Source organism: Rousettus aegyptiacus, unplaced genomic scaffold, assembly GCF_014176215.1.
Source record: "Rousettus aegyptiacus isolate mRouAeg1 unplaced genomic scaffold, mRouAeg1.p scaffold_m13_p_11, whole genome shotgun sequence".
Lineage (NCBI taxonomy): Eukaryota > Metazoa > Chordata > Mammalia > Chiroptera > Pteropodidae > Rousettus > Rousettus aegyptiacus.
Genome location: NW_023416286.1, coordinates 15,563,333 through 15,575,221, shown reverse-complemented (window position 1 = coordinate 15,575,221; position 11,889 = coordinate 15,563,333). Strand labels below are relative to the sequence as shown.

The 11,889-nt window shown below is 38.0% G+C and overlaps 1 pseudogene; it reads right to left on the bottom strand.

Annotated features, from left to right (window-relative positions):
• Positions 1-1,325: 1,325 nt before the first annotated feature.
• On the bottom strand, positions 1,326-1,444 carry LOC118609553 (annotated as a pseudogene).
• Positions 1,445-11,889: the final 10,445 nt, after the last annotated feature.

Here is an 11,889-nt window from a genome sequence, read left to right as displayed (position 1 = left end):
TTAACTGCCACATGTGGGTGTGGGACACGTCTATTCCTTGTCTCTGCCCCTCCTACCAGTTTTCAAATAGCTTCTTTATATTCTTAGTTATAGGACTTCTGTTCAATTAGTTTCCAGGTGGTTCTCAACAATGGTTGTTCTATAATTTAGTTGTAATTTTGATGTGATCATGGGAGGAGCTGAATACAGTTTACCTACTCCACCGTCTTGAATGGATGACTTTAAATTTTATAGTCTTGTCTGTGCCCCTGTTTTTTTTTCTTTCTGTAAGAGATTGATGTTGGTGCTGTGAGCGGCAAAGGGGAGCATCATTTCCATAGATCAACCACTGCTTTAAATAGGAGACATGTCTGGGTACTCAATAGGACAGTTTCTAAAAGCAAGGTTTTCCTTCTGTCACTTTTCTTGCTAGGGTGTGATGACTGTCACATTCAAAGAAGGGGACTTGCTGGAGGAAGATATACATACACACACACACACACACACACACACACATATATTTGTTTTCTAAAATCAGAAGTTTTCAATGGGTAGTACTATTGAGTAATTAATTATTACTGGTCCTTAGAAGTCATCTCAGTCTCCTGGGAAATGACTGTGAGTGATAGTAATGCTATTTCCTTTTCCTCTTGTTACTTCTTTCTCCTCAGTCTTGGCCTTCTGGGAGCTGAAACAATTTGTTTTTATGTTTATCTGTTCTCAGTGATATTATAATGTTCACATTTTAAGGGCTTATCATATTAGGGCTTCCTCAGGATGTTAAAACATCTGTTTCTAACTGTCAAGGAAGAGAGGAAAAAGACACTTATTTGACTTTTAATTTTAAACACAACAAAATAATATGAATGTTCTTGTGAGTACCATCTGGAATTTTCCTGCTAAGTAGAATACAGGAATGTCAAAAGAGATGTAGAGTATAAGTTAGGGAAGTCACCCATTCCATGTGGTCTTAATTTACTACACTTTGAGAGTATACCCAATTTCCTTTTAGTTCAGCAAATATTAGTTCAAAACCTACTCTTTTTTTGGATATTATATCACAAACAGAATGTATGAGGGAGTCTCTTGTTGAAAACTTATGAACCTGTTGTGTAGGTAAACAGATATGTGACTATGCCCATGATTTCCACAACTTACTGCTTTGAGAGAGTTTTCAGATTGTAATGCAGAAAGGAAGAAGTCAGGAGGGGACTGGTGGGCTCCCAAATTTATTTCACTTTTTATTTTTATTATTATTTTTTAGGTGAGGCAACCCTTGGTTGACCTCACAGATTGCAAGGGCCTTTCCAATTTACAAACCCTTATTTTTTTTAAATGACTTTTTAGACCTACAGCACCTGGCCTTCCTAGGTGGTCTACCACTCAAGTACTAACCAGATCTGACCCTGCTTAGCTTCTGAGATCAGACGGGATCTGGCTTTTTCAGGGTAGCATGGCCATAGACTGCTCCTAAGTTTAGAATTGAGAGCTGAGTGGTCTTCAGGGTTCAGAGGGCAGAGCACGAGATGGCTTCGATGTACACAAAGGGATTCCAAAAGTATGCAGAGGGTTCCCTTGGTTATTCAGGTGAGTACTGATTAGTGTATGCAAATGAGGAAACTACCTGAGGTTAGAGAAAAAACTATCCAAAAAGACTTGAGAGATCAATGCCAAGTGCTCACACAGTGTAAGAATAGTGTCTGTTCACACCAGCCAGACTAAAAATACCTCATAATACATTGGGCAGAGTACTCAGAAAAGTCATCTTCAATAGTAGAATTGAGCACTGCTCTGGTCTTGTCCAATAAATCTTGAAAGCAAGACCTCAAAATATCAAATGTTTCCCAATGAACATAACTGTGTACCGGAACAAAATATAAGTATATTTAGAGTAATATAAAAATATCCAGCAACACAGTTAAATTCAAAATGTCCAATATTCGATGAAAAAATACCCAGGCAAAAGAAGCAGTAAAATACAAATAAAAATGAAGATAAAATTCTCTCAGTCGAAACTGACACATTTAATTTAGAACTGATAAGGATGTTAAAATTGGCAGACAAGGGCACTAAAGCAGTTATTTTAATCGTATTCTATATATTCAAAAAGTTAATCAGCAACATAGACAATACAAAGTACCCAAATCAAAGTTCTAGAGATGAAAACTATAATGCCTAAGATGAAAAATACACTGGATAGGATTTACAGTAGATTATATATGGTAAAAGTAAAGATTTGAAACTTGAAAGCAAAACTCCAGAAACTATTCAAAATGAAACATGGGCAAAATAGACCAAAGGGAAAATAAGAGTATCAGTGAATCATGAAATAACTTCAAGCAGCCTATTTAGACTATATTCAGAATCCTTCAAGGTGGAAGTGAGTGGGAAAATATTTTAAAAAATAATTGCTCGATGTGTTTTAAATTTGATGAAAATTATAAATTCGGAGATCCAAAAAGTTCAATAAACCCCAGAACAAGACACATGAAAAAAACTACATCAAGTCACTTCACAGTCAAATTGTTCAAAATCAATAGGAGTTAACCTAAAATGTAGCCACAGAAAAAGGACACATTACAAACAAAGGAGAAAAAATAAAGATGGCAGCAGATTTCTTCTTGGAAATTATTCAGGGGAGGAGACAGTGAAGCATCATCTTTACTGAAAGGAAAAAAAATCCATCTACTTAGCATTCTATACTCCACAAAAATATCTTTTAAAAATGAAGGCAAAATAAAGACTTTTTCAGACACTAAAGAGCTGAAACAACTCATTACCAAAATAGCCACACAACAAAAATTTTAAAAGAGATTCTTTGGGAAGAGGAAAAAATATCAGATGGAAATCTGGCTCTACGCAGAGGAATTAAGGCGCCAGAAATTAATAAAAACGAGTATGTAAGATTGTTTTCTTATTACTAAAATCTCTTTAAAAATAATTTTCTCTTTAGACAAAAACAATAACAATGTAGTATAAAGTTTATTGTATACATAAAATCAAAATGCATAATAGCAAATTAAACCAAACATAAGCAAAAGAAAGAAAATAATAAAGAATGAAAATCAATGAGTAGAAAAAAATAGAGATAATCCATGAAACCACATGCTGATTCTTAGAGACAATTAATAAAATTGATAAACCTATAGTTAGGCTGATCAGGAAAAATGATACAAATTACCAATATTGGGAATGAGAAATGTGACATCACTAGAGATTCTACAGATATTAAAAGTATAGCAAAGGGTTACTATAAACAACTTTATACCAATAAATTTGACAAATAATTGAAATGGGAAAACTCCTTGGAAGGCAGAAGCTACCAAAATACTCACTTAAGAGGAAATAGAAAACCTGAATAACCATATATCTGTTAACAATATTAAATTTATAGTTTAAAAATCTTTCCATAAAGAAAACTTTAGATTTAAATGGTTTGGTTGGAGAATTTTTTCAAACGTTTTAAAAAGCAATAATACCAAATTTATCCAAACTGTCCAGAATATTGAAGCAAAAGCATTGCATACTAACTCATTCACTGGGACAAGCATTACCCAGATACCAAACCAAAAAAGTCATTACAAGAAAAGAAAGCTTCAGACCAATATCACTCATGAATGTAGATGCAAAAATTTTAAACCAAATTTTAGCAAGTCTAATGCAAAAAATATAATATAATATAAAAAAGACAACACATCACGACCAAGTGGGATTTACCCCAAGAATAAGATTTCGACACTCAAAAATTGGTCAAAGTAATTTAACATGTTAACAAACTAAAAATGAAAAATCATAATAATATCTTGATAGATGTAAGAAAAAGCACTGGATACAATCCAACATTTATTCTTGAAAAAAATTTTCAGTAAGTTAGGAAGATGGAACTTTTTCTACCTGATAAAAGGCATCTCTGAAAATCTATATTATACAAATTAAAATTATGCATGTTTAACTTAAAGAAGATCTCAGATCTAAATGTAAAGCCTAAAACAACAAAACACCTAGAAGAAAACACAGGAGAAAACCTTTGCAATCAACCTCACAATAGGGAGAAGAGCCGGAGAAATTGCCCAGCTGAAAGGACTCTACCATCTTTGGAAAAGTAAAGGCTGGAGGCAGCAAGGGCAGGTCACATGTAAAATTTTTTCTACTGCCTATCTATAGAAGCTCTTAGAAGCTCAATATCTCTTTTCTGTACTCTCCACTTAACAGCCCTCGAAAACTATAATATATCCCCACTGAGGCATCTCAGACAGTACAGCCATACCTTGTTTTACTGTTCTTCATTTTATTGTACTTCGCAGGTGTTATGTTCTTTTACAAATTGAAGGCAAGGACCTTTACCAGAAAAGAGATTACAACTTGCTTTCTTGTGATACTTGCAGTGGTCTTGGACCAAACTTGAAATATCTCCAAGGTTTTCCTATATAGGTGAAGTTTTAAGGGACCCAGTCATTGTCAGTGAGATTGTAGTAGAATGCAAAGTGCAGAGAATAGGACACACAGGAAGTACTGAACCTGTACATTAGGGTGTACTCAAGCAGCACAGCAGTGTCACACTACTTGAGGTAAGATAAAGTTTTATATTTGAGTTACAATGCTCTGCTCATTAGAGGCAAGGCCAGATTCTGGACTCAGTCTATGTGGGGGAAGTGGAATGTGTACATTTATGAATACCATGCTATGTTAGACACTTGAAAAGTGTTGTTTCATTTCATTTATATAATGATATTGGTAATAGGTATTCTCATGTCATAGCCTCACAGAAGTTATGTAACTTGCCCAAGGTCAATAGCTGCTATATAGCTGCCAGTGCCCAGATTTGTCAGATCACTATTTTTATTTTGTTTTGTTTTTCACTGTATCATCTATCTCCCTAAGAGCAGAGAAGATTTTGGGAGGTCACAAAGAATAACGTGGATATCTCTCCAGGACTTAAAAGGTGTAAGCTCAGAAAAATCCTATCCTTTTAGGAAAGGGCAGTTGTTAAATATTCTTGACAAATCTCAAGTGTTCTAAATGTTTGAGGGTGAGGCCGTACATGCAGATACCTGAAATGTGTTCTTTATTAGTATTTCTTAGCAAAGTGATGTGAGAGTGATTCATTTTTGGCCTTGAAACAAGAGAGATTTATGAATAAATATGATGTTGTGATTCCAGTAGGACTGGGCAGCACAAGGTGAGGAAGAAGTGATGAACAATGACAGACCATGATGCTGCAGAAGCGCTTTTTGACTGTCAGGAAATTCATTTCTGGTCACAGCTCATCTATTGAATAGATTTACAATGCTGAGGAAAGTCTGGCATTACTTCAAAGTTAATTCTGTTATATTCAGAGAAGAAGCAGTCAATCGAGTCCCTGGGATTTTAAGCAGAGGGGCGAATGAACTACTCCTATAGTGATAATAGGAGATTTCCAGAAAATAATACCTTTGACTAAAAGTTTCACTGTCTTAGAGCTTTCAAAGTGCTCACACGTTGACTAGTTGCTTCCACAGTACAAGATAATGCATGAATAGATAAAAACTTTCTCTTTACTGGTTTTACTATATTGTACTATATATAGTGAAAGATTTTTTAAAGACACTTCCTATCTTTTAAAAACATTTCTTAAGATTTTCAAAAATACAATAAGGCAGAGATACTTATCCAGATTCCGTGATTAGCAACGTTTGGTATATTTGCTCTATGTATCTCTTTTTTTTCCCCATTGATGAGTATCTTCGCCTGTTCCTACTTAAAACTTTTTTTTCAGTGAGAAGTTATTTTAGAAACTTTAAGTCACAGGTAGCTAAGATAAACTTAATACTTTTATTAGTATTTAAAGCTTTGTTTAGTCTAGATCCAGCCTCACTTTGTAGCCTTTTCTCCCAATATACCCCTATACGAATTTTATGTGATTAATAATTGAAATTAATTAAAGCCCCTGATACATTTTGCCCTGCTTAGATTTCCTGTCTGGAATGTCGTCTTTCACTCTATGTCTGGTAAAGAAAGTCCTACTCACTGGGCAGACCCTTCATTCATCTAAGAGCTAAATTACATTTCCCAGCCTCCCTTACAGTTAGTGTGGGTATAACTGATTCCCACCACTCTCAGGCTTTGCCTATAGATACCAGCCACATTTGCTCTCCCTTTATTCTCTTCCTCTGTCTGCAAACTGTGTATAAGTATTAGAACAACTCTGCTTTGCAAATTAAATATTGAAGATGGCAGAGCCTTCATCTGTCTTTCCCTGAAAGACTGAGTGGTGCAGAGCCTCTCTTCCATGATTTTGAACTTTTCATGTGATAGAAACAATTACTACTGGGTAAAGCCACTCACATTTTGAGATTCATCTGTTAGGTTAGCTAGTGTTATCTTAAGAAATATATCTGTCCTGCAAGCCCAATTCAAATCCTCTCTTTTCTTTTATATTTTCCTTTATCACTCCAGACAAAAGTGATGCCTCCTTCCTTTTAATTATTATAGTATAGAGTTCTTCATTTTATTTTGATTTTATAGTACTTTTTCCAAACTATCTCAACTTCCTTCCCACATGCCTCCTAAAACTGTACCTGCACCCACACCCATTCTATCTTTTCTTAAGTCTCAGTAGAAAAACCTCCTCATGCCTTAGATTAGTCCCTTCCCTCTGGAACCCATTTCTCTTTTGCTGTCTCAGGCATCTTATTCCATTGTCTGCCCTCTCCTCTACTTGTGGTTTCAGATGCTCTATGAACTGGCTCTGCACCATTTATAACAGGCATTGTTAGTTCCTTCATGGAACTTTATTTCCCTTTGGCCTCAGTAGCTGCATCAGTTAGCACAAGCCAAGTTAGGCTGCAATAATTTAGTTATTGCTGACACTCACACCTTAGTGGTTCACAATGGCAAAGATTTATTTCTCGCTCATGCTCTATGTTTATTGTAGGTTGGCTGCAGATTCAGTCTGTCATCTTCACTCTGGGACCCAGGCTGATGAAGAAAACTATGGAACATGGTCACTCTTGAGGCAGAGGGAAGAACATACTGGCTCTTAAAGCTTGCACCTAAAGGTGACACAGGTCACTTCTGCTCAAATTTCATTGTCTGGAGCATGCAACATGGCCCAATCTGATGTCCATGAGGCATGTCATGTAACCCTACCCAGGGTGGGCAGAGCAACAACACAATCCACCACACACTGCCTCCTCTTGGTTGTTCTCCTTTCTGGGCTCCTTGGAATTTTCTTCTCTCTCGAGTTCAGATTTGCACATTTGATAACAGCCCACATATTCATGCTGCATGACTTGCTTAGGGTTTTCTTATATTTAAACTTTTTTTCAATTAAGATTTTACCCCAAAATCCACATTTATCATTTCTCTTGAAGAATTAAACGATCTGGCAAGTCTGTGCCAGAACTCACCTGTGGTAGCTGCAAATGGAGCTGAGTTATGGCTGCCCTTTTAAAATGGACTTGTACACCACAATTGGGCACATTCTCCTTTTGCCTTTATAATTTGTGTTCCTGCCAGCCCTATTTGCTAGGCCTTTGTTAAATGCTATTGTTCATATGGTTCCCTCCTCGGCCTCTCTTCTACTCTGCACAGTCTCTTTGAAGGATCTCCTTTCATTCAGCTTCAGTTTGATTGCTAATCCACCCCATCCTCTCTTCCTCACCACCTTTTGCATGGATAATTTTGTCAGCCTCCTAACTGCTCTCTCAGCCTCTAGTCTTGAAGGAACTCTAATCTATCTCCAAATAATTAATGCCATGATCTATTATAAAGCCCACATTGGTTATGTAACTACCCCTTACCGTTATGTAACTACCCCTTACCAGTCCCCAGCATGCATTTCTTTAATAGAACACCATCGTTATCAGAGTGAGCTCAATATTTCTTACGTGGCTCTCCTACTGGCCCTGACTTCCTCTTCAGCCTCACTTCTTGCTTCCACTTTCTTGCAGGCTATGTTTTGGTAAAACTGAATTATTGTTATGAACTGTACTTTATCTTACTAGGTCTCTGCATGTGCTACCCTTTATTCAGTGTGGGTAGCACCTCCTTCTCTGGGTAGCCCTTTTTGACTGCTCTCCACTCTCACCTAGACTGGGATAGGTGTCCTCTTCAATTCTTCAGAATCACCCTGCATCTCTTCTACAATGGTGCTTAATACACTTAATTGCAATCACTTTGGCTCTCTAATTAGATATTGTTAGGTGCTGAATTGTGTCCCCTTCAACTCATATGTTGAAGCCCCAACCCCTAGTACTTCAGAATGTAATTGTATCTAGTGATAAGGTCTTCAAAGCAATGATTAAATTAAAGCTGCTAGGGTGGGCCCTCATCCAATCTGAACGCCATCCTTTATAAAAAGAGGAAGAGATACTGGGGATGTGCACACACAGAGGAAAGACCACATGAGGGCAAAGCAAGAAGATGGCCATCTTCCATTCAATGAGAGAGGCCTCTGAAAAAATCAATCTACCAACATCTTGATCTTGAATTTCTAGCCTCCAAAACTATCAGAAAGTAAATTTATATTATTGAAGCTACCCAGTGTGTAGTATTTTGTTATGGCGGCCCTAGCAACCTGGTACAGGGGTAAGCAATTCGAGGATAAGTTCAAGTCTTTTTTCTCTTGGCGTCCCTTTCATATAGCCCAAAACCTGTTACATAGTAAAGGCAAAATAAACATTTATGGAATCAATGATTGGTAAATTGATTGATAAATGAATACACAAATTTGACATTGATAAATAAATAAAATTGGTTTTGAGAGTTATTTTGATACAGCAACTTTGAATTAAACTAACTCGTAACAAGGAGCCGTATTATAAAAGAACTTGCAAATGACAGATGGGTAGGAAAACTTTGTTGGTAGGTGAATAGGGTCACATCATATCAGTGTTTTATATTTATAGTTCTCTATGAAACAAAAAAGCTCTGGCTTCTATTAATGTGCCCCTCTAGGAGTAGCAGTGGGAAGAAGCACTAGTGATTGGGATCTTCTTGGGAGGAACCTGAGGGGTGAGAGGATAGGACCAAGGGAGCCACCAGCCTGGACAATGTTAGGGGGGAGGCCAGAGTGTTACATTAGCTGGCACAGTGCCATGTTCTGCAGCCAGGCCTTGGGGGCGATCCATACAGAGCTCCAATGAGATGACTCAGCTACACTCTCAGAAATGACAATCAAACCTGGAATGCACCTTCTAAAATGGCAGTGGAGGAAAAGAAATGGCAGCTTTGAGGGGAAAAGAAAGATTACTCTGTCAGAGTTTTATGTAACAGCAAGTATCTGTGCAAAAAGTGAATGAAAGGTCAATCAGACATCCAGATATTTTCTATCCACAAACATGACAATATCTAGAAACATCTGGACAGTGAATGGGAAGGCTTGTGTTCTTCCACACATGTGGCACATTTGGGAAAACTCCATCCAGGTACAAGCTTAGTTAGAAGGAAGTAGATTAACTGTTGCCACCTTCTTCACAGGGTTGCATTGGATTGGAAGATGCCGGATTTGGCTGGGCATTGGTTTAACAGGCATGTGTACACACAAATATACACACATGCAGTTGGAGGCTGCTTTTGTGGATCTAGAGATACTGCATACCAGGACTTCCAGAGAGAAAATGGCTTCTCTTAGGACAGAATAATGCCAGGTAGCAGCCACCTAGACCCATAGCCTTCAGTGTACTGAGCCAGCCCACACCTATGCACAGTGTGTGACCATCATTTGGTCACTAGTGGCAGCAGCAGCCAGAGAACACAGTAGAATATCATGCTCAGGGAAGAACATGCAAAGGATTGGGCCAGTAGTGGATGTCTTGATGATTAAGGTGGTTGATATTGGAATCTGAAGACAGGGTTAAGTTTCAATTTTTAGGAGTAGTTGTCGCCTGCAGTAAATGAAGAAGACTCACTAGGAAATAGTGTTTGTGGATCAGAGCTGTGAGCTCTGAGAATTTGTGGAGCTGTGAGTTCATTGAACTTGAGAGATAATAAATATAGTAAACAAGTAAATGGTAGATATATCCTCCATAATGTCTCCCCAGGGAACGTTTGCTCAGTAGAATGCCTTTTGAATTATTAAAACCCAACTTCATAGAATGTATATATCTCTTAATATAATGGTTTTTGGCCAGTGATTATATAGAAAAATATGTATATTTATGACCCCTAAATTTCATACAACATTTAAACAAAATGATTTGCAGAAATAGTCTTGAGTTACTTTCTAAATACAATTCATAGAAAGTCAAGTTTTTTTGAAAGGCATGTTGAATGTCAACCTGGGTGTATGCCTTGGTTGTTCTTAGAGCTGAGGGAGGAGCCACAGCACTTTAAACAACTCTTTGTTACAAACATTAATTTTATGATCCTGAGACCAGTTTAAGTAATGCCATCATTCTTATTCATCTATCCATTCATTCTTCATTCACTTGACCAATATTTATTGAATGCTTATAATGCACAGATAAAAAAACTACACTAGTTAGTGGTTATTAAATATTAAATGTCTAGTTTAGTGGAGGGTACAGAGAAAATAGACAGGCCCTTGCAACACAATGGAATACGTGTTCCAGTGGGGGAGGTGTGCTGGGCAATGGGAGCTCACCCTGGCCTGACACTTCCCTACTTCCTGGAGGAAGTGATATCCACATTAGGATCTGAAGGATGAGTGGAACCGAGCCAGAGAAAAGGAAGGTTAAGGAGTTTACTGGAAGAAGGGACGATGGCTGTGCAGCAGCTCAGAAAAGGGAGAGTCAATAGTCCAGAAAGGCTAGAATGCTTGGTACGAGAAACGAGGCAGAAGAAGTCAACGTGGCTGCCTCTTGGAGAGAATTTGTTGTTCCTGGTGAGGAAGGTGAACCACTGGCAGGCTGACCATGTGGGGCCAAAGCACACAACATAGAGCAGGGAAGGAGGCAAGGGTTTGGAATTCACATTCATACCAATAAAGAGTCTTGAGAGTTAGTGAACTCCCTCTCAGAGAGTGTCCAGAGTGATAAGGGAGAACCCAGGACAAAATCATGAGAACATTTAAGGGAGGGGTGAAGTTTCAGGGGCACCTAAGATCGACTGGATAGATAATCAGAGAGCTGGAAAGAAACCAGGAGAGGTGGCAGTGAGGTTCCCAAAGGAAGAGCAGGTTCGAAAAATGAGGTCATGATTCACAGTGTAAAAGGGGCTGAGAAATCAAATCAAATAATAACTGAAAAAAATGCATACTAAGCAACATGTAGATGGTCAGTGGTCTTGGTGAGGTCAGAGCTTCCTGATAATTCAAGTGTGGAAGTAGAGTGAGTAAAAGGTGAGGAAATAGTGTTGTAAACTTTCTTATGAATTCTGGCCATGATAACAAGACAAAGACTGGACTGAGTTAGAGGACTTTGGTGTGAAAATACAATTTAGGATGGAGGAGAGGAGAGCACATTTGAATGTTACTGAGTGCCTTGGAGAGCTGAAACATTTGAGCAGGGATTGGGGTGGATTCCAGTGTTTGAAGGGAGGAAAGTGTGTCCCACATTTCAGCAAGCCCAGAACTCATTCAGATGTTGTGAGGTGATTAGTAATAAGCTCAGGGACCAGGGCAGGTAAGTCAAGTCCTGTTTCTTCCAGCTCCTGGCCGAGCGACCTTCAGCAAGTTACATAAGCTCTCTAAACCTTAATTTCTTCATCCACAACAAAACAGCCTATGTTTTAAGGCTATTTGAAAAATTAAATTCAATTATATACATAGAGTGGTTAGTACAATGCCTGGTAAGTACTCATTCATGTCTAGCTTTCTTAGCATTATCACCTCAGAAGAATGGTTGCTTGTCAGTAAGTAGCCTGTCCATAGAGGGCAAGCGATAGGAGCCTCCTTCAGTGTCCACTTCTATCTGAATGAGGTGAGGGCCCATTCTCTTTGCTGTGCTTGGTTTTCTTACCCAGCAGCAT